The following is an 8,617-nucleotide window of genomic DNA, read 5'->3' on the forward strand; positions in this document are numbered from 1 at the left end:
GGAGGTAGCAGATAGCAGAGCTGTACATTTTAATTTTTTTCAGAAATCCCTAAGTCAGACCATGGTATATTATATTTAGATGGAAGCTAGCGCCCTGCTAACTTCTAACTCCATTAAATATAATAAATTCTGTTTTCATGGATGCCTGGATGTCAAACTTAACTGTTACACCTAGTAGAGCAGCCACAGTGATCATTTTATTACAGATGAAAGAATTTATACAGTTTTTCAACTCTCAGTAATGCTGCAGTAATCATTTGACTTAGGGATCTGCAGTGGAGTTTGGGCCCACACATGGCTAATGACGTCAGACTTAAAGACCGGACTGTGTGTGTATATGGAAACACTGAAATAAATTTTTTACACTCAGCAATTAATTTTGTTCGCTCAAATTTAACTTTTCTTTGCTCAAAATAAATTTCTCCTCAAAATTCAACACTTGTACTTGCAATTGTTTTTTTTTCACATAAACCTTTATCGAGTGGAAAAAAAGTTCGCGTTCATCCTCCAGCTTCACTGTGTTTATATTATGCTAACTATAGCTGTGTAGCTAGCCACCACACAGAACATCATTAAATATACCAGCTAGCCCAACTTCAGACAGTAACTCTACAGTAACTTGCTGGATCCGCTGTCCACCAGCCATGTGATGACCCTCCTTCCCCCCAGCCAAGGGAAATACACTGCTCTCAATAGAACAGTGCTACAGCAGTAGAGTGTCTCGTGAAACTCCTCTCTCTTTTGGGCCTGGGTGATGGTACCGCTCTCGAGCTCATGGAGAGCACGCTGTCCTTGCTAGGAACAGATGATGGTGGATTCCGCTTCGGACATGTTTTCTTGTTTTACTCCGGCTCCCAGAAAAGCCTCGGGAACTCTTGTATCGTCTTTGCATACCTCCCCAATGGTATATTAGTTGATTGGAGATTTCCTGCGTATCACCAGAGAGAGCCCAAATACCAGTAGTGGTACGCATGCCACCGTTTGAGAAAGACTGGAATAGAGAATGTGTTCAGCCACCTTTAATCGCTAGCAGTATGACTCTGAAGTGCTGTACTGTATGTTTGTAAGTTTTCTCCCCAACAAACACAGCAATATCAGTGAAACATTTTGCTGTAACCCACATAATTTCCTTAAGGATCAATAAAGTATTCTGATTCTGAGAAAAAAAAGAAAAACAAAGAACCTCAAACTACTCAGTTCTGATGAATCGCAGTAGTTTCATCATTCTCCCACTGACATTTTTGCTGATATCTGTGAGTCAATATACTGAGACTAGGGCAGGGCAATATGACCAAAAATATTTATCACGATTATTTGAAAATTTGTGGTAACGATATAACATATGCCGTATGATATGGCCCAGCCCTAACTGAGACTATGCTTTTTATTCCTCATATGCAATGACTGTTACTGTCTAAAAGGAAAAACTCTAGCATTAAAGTATAGGAGGAATCCATTACTCAAAAGGCCAATTACAATAACATTTTATACATAGCTCTGAATATCTTATACATATTTCCATACCATTTTTTTCTATGCATATTTCTGTATATATGAGCTCCAGTTGCGAATGTATATAGGACCACCTTGTGTCTTCCTTTTATATTTTATATTCCCTTTGCTATAAGAGCTGTGTAACACTGAAATTTCTTATCAGTGGGATAATAAAGGTTTATTCTATTCTATTCTATTCTATTCTATGCTAATAGTTTTGAAGGGTAAACAAACAGGTGCATGTCAGGTTAAAACCAAAGGATTCATCACAGCATTTCAGAGGGATTTGCAGTTAAGGTATACTGATGTAGATTTAGCACAGGAGTATAAATGTTCTCTTATTAAGCAGCTAAACCACTAACAAAAACTACCCTCTGCTCACACGAGTTTTCTTGTTTCCCTTCATTGGCTTCAAGTTAAATTTAGAAATTAGAAGTTTTATTAATTACATAAAACACTGACTAGGATCCTAAACAGACACAAGACACTACTATATGGTTCTGTAACGGGTTGATAGTTTAAAGTCTTAGGATACAGTCATAAATGCATCAATGTAGGTTTTCCTGCAGTCACTGATCACACCAACAGATTAGTCGTCTTCTTATTGATTTTTATGCTGTCTGACATCTTTATGAAACCAGTGAAATGATGGCCTGTTGGTCTTTAGATTAAATTCTTGTAATTGCAAACAGTTAAAAAACAAATTGTTTTCTTTTCAAGATATTTTTTTAGTTTCACCAATGCGGCTTCAAAGAAATTTAACCAGCTTGCAAAACACCAAAGACTTTTTTGAACTTAAGAAACACACACAACCTAAACACAACCACGTCAACATTTAACAACAATATTATTAATAATACATTACACACTGTCATAACTGAATCAGAGGAAATTCAAATTCTACTGTAACTGAAAATTCAATTTGTGCAACACTTAAAGTGTCCTTTCAAAAAAAATGTAAAGGATAAAATAAAAACTAAATATGATATTTATATAAATTAATGACTGTAATGATACAAAATAAAAATGTTTCAAGAGCTCTTTAGATGATTAATATTTGAGTTTAAGATGTCTTCAGATGAAACTCCATCAATCTTTTCTTGGTGGTGACTGGAGTTGATCCCAGCTGTCATATGACATCCTGGACAGTCTTCACACCTACAGGCAGTTTAGCATCACAAATATATCGAACTGCATGTTTTGGTCTGCAGGAGGAAGTCAAAGAGGAGAACCGTTCATGGAGATCATGCTGTGGTCTTTCTGCTTTTTTCTTCTTCTTTTAGTCATCACTGTTTTTCTCCCTCTGTTCCTCTTCTTCTCCTCTCTTTCTCTCTCTCCCCTGCTGTTAACTTTCTCCCAATCATTACTTTCTTTCTTTTTTCTTTTCTGTCCCAGGCCCTTGTCTCTTTTGGTTATAATAACCTAAAATAAAAATTCCTAATACAGTTTTAATTTGACTATCAAGTGAACCACTATAGCAAAGTGTGTCTCATTTTCAGGCGTTGGAGAGGCGGAGGTGGAGTTAGGATCAGTGTCACTGGCAAGACCTGGGCCAGTGTGCCAGGACTCTATATAAAAATCCTTTAGGGCAGTTTTTTTTTTTTTGGGGGGGGGGGCTTTGAACTTTGCTTTTAACAGAATTACATGCACACGCTCCACCCATCCACTCGCTTACACTACTGATGGTACTGACTACACACACCACAGGTTTTCTTTTTAGACAGTGCGTTTTCTTTTCTGCTTTATTTATTTAAAAAATATCTCTTGGAAGACATTCCTATCCATGTCTGGGTTTTTTGTCATGGCCGTGCGGCCCGGTTCATGACAGTTTAGTTCTTTTTCTCCTTCAGACAATTCTGACTGCTACACTGTCGGACAGGACAGGGAAAGAATGTAATAAAAGTCCCCATACTTCCTGTTGTGAGGTGACATAATCACTGCACCACCTTCATGCTATTTAGAAGAAATTACAAAATAATTTGTACATTTTCGTTTACAACATTCAACTACTCAAGCAAACAATATTTCCTGTTACTCCCAGTTGGTGCAAAGAACAGGATTTTAGGTGATTGACAGTCTGAGGGGACAGCTAAAAATATTTGGAAAGGATGGTGTTTACTTATCTCACTCTTGCTAACTCCTCATCATCTCTCCTGTCGTGTGACCCTGTTTCCTCTTTCCCCTCATCTCTGACTACATGATCTGACCTGTCTGTGCTAACATCAGTCACATCTCCTGTGTTGTTTCTCTCCATAATGCAGCAGCACAGATGTACCAGCAGCCTGTCAATGGGTCCTTTACGCATGAAAATACACAGAATGAAGTCCAACAATGAACTAAAAAGAAACAAGATCATAATGATAAAATCAATAGTTTTTACAGGGAAGCGTCTCTCAAAGTTCAAAGTTAACAGAGTGACTGCAGGAAGGTTTATGAGAAAGTAATTAAGCAGCAACAGAACCAAGGTTCCTACAGTTCTTCGTTTTTCTTCAGTGGGCACTGAGGTGGCAGCAGGCAGAGCTTTAAGTGTCCCAGTGAGACAGAAGATGAACAGGGGGGCAGGGAGGGCGGCATAAATAATTAAACGTACAAATTCATATGAAAATACAGCAAGAGCAACACTAACACTACAAAAGACCCAGACCAGAACACAGACCAGCACAGAACTCCTAGTTTGTCTGAGGCAGTCCAACAGTGGGCAGGCGATGAAACAATACCTGCAACACAAAAGAGAAACAAATGATGCTTCAGAGTAAAAGATAATGTTCAGAGACATGAAAGTGAACTCACTGAAACACAGAGAGGTACCTTTCCAGAGCAATGCAGGATTTGAAGTAAAGATTGGCCGTCACAGCAAAATAGTAAAAGAAGCATGCAATGACATCATGCATTATTATCCTCCAAAAGAATGTCATGCTGTGATGGATCAGAACGGAGATGATGAGGTTTGTGTAATAGATGACAGGAACCTGATATCTGTGACCCTGCAGGAAATATTAATAATTGAAACCATATTAATACAATAAGAAATTTGACATATTGCACATATAGGTGTAGATTAATAAAAAAATTTTAAAAAACACCTAGCACGCCCCTGCGGGCGGTTTATCCTTCAAGCTCGGGTCCTCTACCAGAGGCCTGGGAGCTTGAGGGTCCTGCGCAGTATCTTAGCTGTTCCCAGGACTGCGCTCTTCTGGACAGAGATCTCCGATGTTATTCCCGGGATCTGCTGGAGCCACTCGCCTAGCTTGGGAGTCACTGCACCTAGTGCTCCGATTACCACGGGGACCACCGTTACCTTCACCCTCCACATCCTCTCGAGCTCTTCTCTGAGCCCTTGGTATTTCTCCAGCTTCTCGTGTTCCTTCTTCCTGATATTGCTGTCATTCGGAACCGCTACATCGATCACTACGGCCGTCTTCTTCTGTTTGTCTACCACCACTATGTCCGGTTGGTTAGCCACCACCATTTTGTCCGTCTGTATCTGGAAGTCCCACAGGATCTTAGCTCGGTCATTCTCCACCACCCTTGGGGGCATCTCCCATTTTGACCTCGGGACTTCCAGGTTATACTCGGCACAGACGTTCCTGTACACTATGCCGGCCACTTGGTTATGGCGTTCCATGTATGCCTTGCCTGCTAGCATCTTGCACCCTGCTGTTATGTGCTGGATTGTCTCTGGGGCATCTTTACACAGCCTGCACCTGGGGTCTTGCCTGGTGTGATAGACCCCAGCCTCTATGGATTTTGTGCTCAGAGCTTGTTCTTGTGCTGCCATGATTAGTGCCTCTGTGCTGTCTTTCAGTCCAGCTTTGTCCAGCCACTGGTAGGATTTCTGGATATCAGCCACCTCCTCTATCTGCCGGTGGTACATACCGTGCAGGGGCCTGTCCTTCCATGATGGTTCCTCGTCTCCCTCCTCTTTCTTGGGTTTCTGCTGCCTGAGGTATTCACTGAGCACTCGGTCAGTTGGGGCCATCTTCCCAATGTATTCTTGGATGTTCGTTGTCTCATCCTGGACTGTGGTGCTGACACTCACCAGTCCCCGGCCCCCTTCCTTCCGCTTAGCGTACAGCCTCAGGGTGCTGGACTTGGGGTGAAACCCTCCATGCATGGTAAGGAGCTTTCTTGTCTTTATGTCAGTGGCTTCTATCTCCTCCTTTGGCCAGCCTATTACCCCAGCAGGGTACCTGATCACGGGCAGGGCGTACGTGTTGATGGCCCGGATCTTGTTCTTACCATTCAGCTGACTCCTCAGGACTTGCCTGTCCCTCTGCAGGTACTTGGTGGTTGCAGCTTTTCTAGCGGCCTCTTCATGGTTCCCATTCGCCTGCGGGATCCCCAAGTACTTGTAACTGTCCTCTATGTCTGCAATGTTGCCTTCTGGTAGTTCAATCCCCTCAGTTCTGACTACCTTCCCTCTCTTTGATTCCGTCGTCGGTATCCGTAGCCAGTCTTGTTAATGATCTCACTGAGGGGGTTCAGGCCTATGCAGAACAGCAGTGGGGACAGAGCATCTCCTTGGTAGATCCCGCACTTGATGGTGACTTGTGCTATGGGCTTGGAGTTGGCCTCTAGTGTTGTACGCCACATCCCCATTGAGTTCCTGATGAAGGCTCTTAGGGTCCCATTGATCTTGTACAATTCTAGGCATTCCAGTATCCAGCTGTGGGGCATTGAGTCATAGGCCTTCTTGTAATCAATCCAGGCAGTGCACAGGTTGGTCAGTCTGGTCTTGCAGTCTCGGCTGATTGTTCTGTCTACCAGTAGCTGGTGTTTTGCGCCTCTGGTATTCTTGCCAATTCCTTTCTGTGTCCCGCTCATGTATTGACCCATGTGCCTGTTCATCTTAGCCGATATGATGCCTGACAGGAGCTTCCATGTAGTACTGAGGCAGGTTATTGGTCGGTAGTTGGAGGGGACCGGTCCCTTCTTGGGGTCCTTGGGGATCAGGACCGTCCGGCCTTCAGTTAGCCATTCCGGGTGTCTCTCGTTAACTAGCAGCTGGTTCATTTGTGCTGCCAGACGCTCGTGGAGTGCAGTCAGCTTCTTCAGCCAGTAGGCGTGAACCATGTCGGGCCCTGGTGCTGTCCAACTCTTCATACTGGAGACCCTTTCTTGGATATTTGCCACTGTGATGGTTACTGGACCCTGTTCAGGGAGGTCGCTGTGGTCTGCCCTCAGATCCTCTAGCCACTGAGCATTGCCGTTATGGGTTGCATCCTTCTCCCATATGCTCTTCCAGTATTGCTCCGTCTCCAGCCTTGGTGGTGCTGTTCTCTTATTGTTCCCTTGCCACTGAGAGTACACCTTTGCTATGTTCCAAAGGCGTGTAGTCTAACCACTACGCTATCCAGCTGCTATGTGTGTGTGTATATATATATATATATATATATATATATATATATATATATATATATAAAAACACCCACCACGCCCCTGCGGGCGGTTTATCCTTCAAGCTCGGGTCCTCTACCAGAGGCCTGGGAGCTTGAGGGTCCTGCGCAGTATCTTAGCTGTTCCCAGGACTGCGCTCTTCTGGACAGAGATCTCCGATGTTGTTCCCGGGATCTGCTGGAGCCACTCGCCTAGCTTGGGAGTCACCGCACCTAGTGCTCCGATTACCACGGGGACCACCGTTACCTTCACCCTCCACATCCTCTCGAGCTCTTCTCTGAGCCCTTGGTATTTCTCCAGCTTCTCGTGTTCCTTCTTCCTGATATTGCTGTCATTCGGAACCGCTACATCGATCACTACGGCCGTCTTCTTCTGTTTGTCTACCACCACTATGTCCGGTTGGTTAGCCACCACCATTTTGTCCGTCTGTATCTGGAAGTCCCACAGGATCTTAGCTCGGTCATTCTCCACCACCCTTGGGGGCATCTCCCATTTTGACCTCGGGACTTCCAGGTTATACTCGGCACAGATGTTCCTGTACACTATGCCGGCCACTTGGTTATGGCGTTCCATGTATGCCTTGCCTGCTAGCATCTTGCACCCTGCTGTTATGTGCTGGATTGTCTCTGGGGCATCTTTACACAGCCTGCACCTGGGGTCTTGCCTGGTGTGATAGACCCCAGCCTCTATGGATCTTGTACTCAGAGCTTGTTCTTGTGCTGCCATGATTAGTGCCTCTGTGCTGTCTTTTATATATATATATATATATATATATATATATATATATATATATATATATATATATATATATATATATATATACACACACCATATATATATACACACCATAATTTAAAGATGAATTTTCAACTATGGCTAATTTAAAATATCAAATTAATCTCACATGAATGTCCAACAGAAACAGGGAGAACAAAGGGAGATTTGAACCAGGCTGATATGGGTTACCCAGCACCTTCTTGCTGTGAAGTGACAGCGCTAAACTGTCATCACTGGGAGAGAGTTAATACTTTTATTTCAACTACAATAAGTAAGTAAAATTCGATCTCCAGTGTTTAGAAGGTCAGAGGCAGAATAGACTGGAAGATTACCAGAAGCAGTTACAAACAGTGAACAGCAGGTGTCAGTGTTTTACTTTTTCTGCAGGAGCAACACAGATGAGTGAAAAATTACAGAAAAAAACAAAAACCTTTTATGACCAAAAAACCCTGTATATAGAATACAGACATGTTGACTCTGTCATGCTGAAGAGACGCACATAGTTGTTACGAGAGTGATCACATTTATCTTGTGTTAAATCTAAAGTGAACCCCATGAAGGATCCAGATGCAGTACCTGGCAAGGTGCTCAGAGCATGTGCCTACCAGCTCACCCTCATCCTCACCAGAATCTTCAACCTCTCACTAGATCAGGCAGCCATCCCATCCTGTCTAAAATCAGCCACAATCATCCCTGTGCCAAAGAAGTCTCCCATCACTAGCCTGAACGATTACCGCCCAGTCTACAGAGAGGAAGTCCTGAAGTTGGCAGCATGCTGTTCAGAGAACAACCTGGCAGTGAACACCAAGAAAACCAAAGAGGTCACAGTCGACTTCAGGAGGCAGAGTGTCGGCTGACCTCTCCCCTCCCTGATGGACATTTATTCCTCCCGCTGCCTCAATAGAGAGACAAACATCATCAAGCATCATCAAGCTGCTCTTGACGAAGG

At 43.4% G+C, this 8,617-nt stretch overlaps 1 long non-coding RNA gene across 1 annotated transcript; it reads right to left on the reverse strand.

Annotated features, from left to right (window-relative positions):
* Nucleotides 1–2,201: 2,201 nt before the first annotated feature.
* Nucleotides 2,202–4,519, reverse strand: LOC145419773 (uncharacterized). Its single transcript, XR_013901115.1, has 2 exons — nt 4,303–4,519; nt 2,202–4,211 (listed from the first exon to the last, which is right to left on the reverse strand). It is a non-coding gene; the product is annotated as an uncharacterized LOC145419773 (long non-coding RNA).
* Nucleotides 4,520–8,617: the final 4,098 nt, after the last annotated feature.

The sequence above is a fragment of the Astatotilapia calliptera genome, chromosome 13, assembly GCF_964374335.1.
Source record: "Astatotilapia calliptera chromosome 13, fAstCal68.1, whole genome shotgun sequence".
NCBI lineage: Eukaryota > Metazoa > Chordata > Actinopteri > Cichliformes > Cichlidae > Astatotilapia > Astatotilapia calliptera.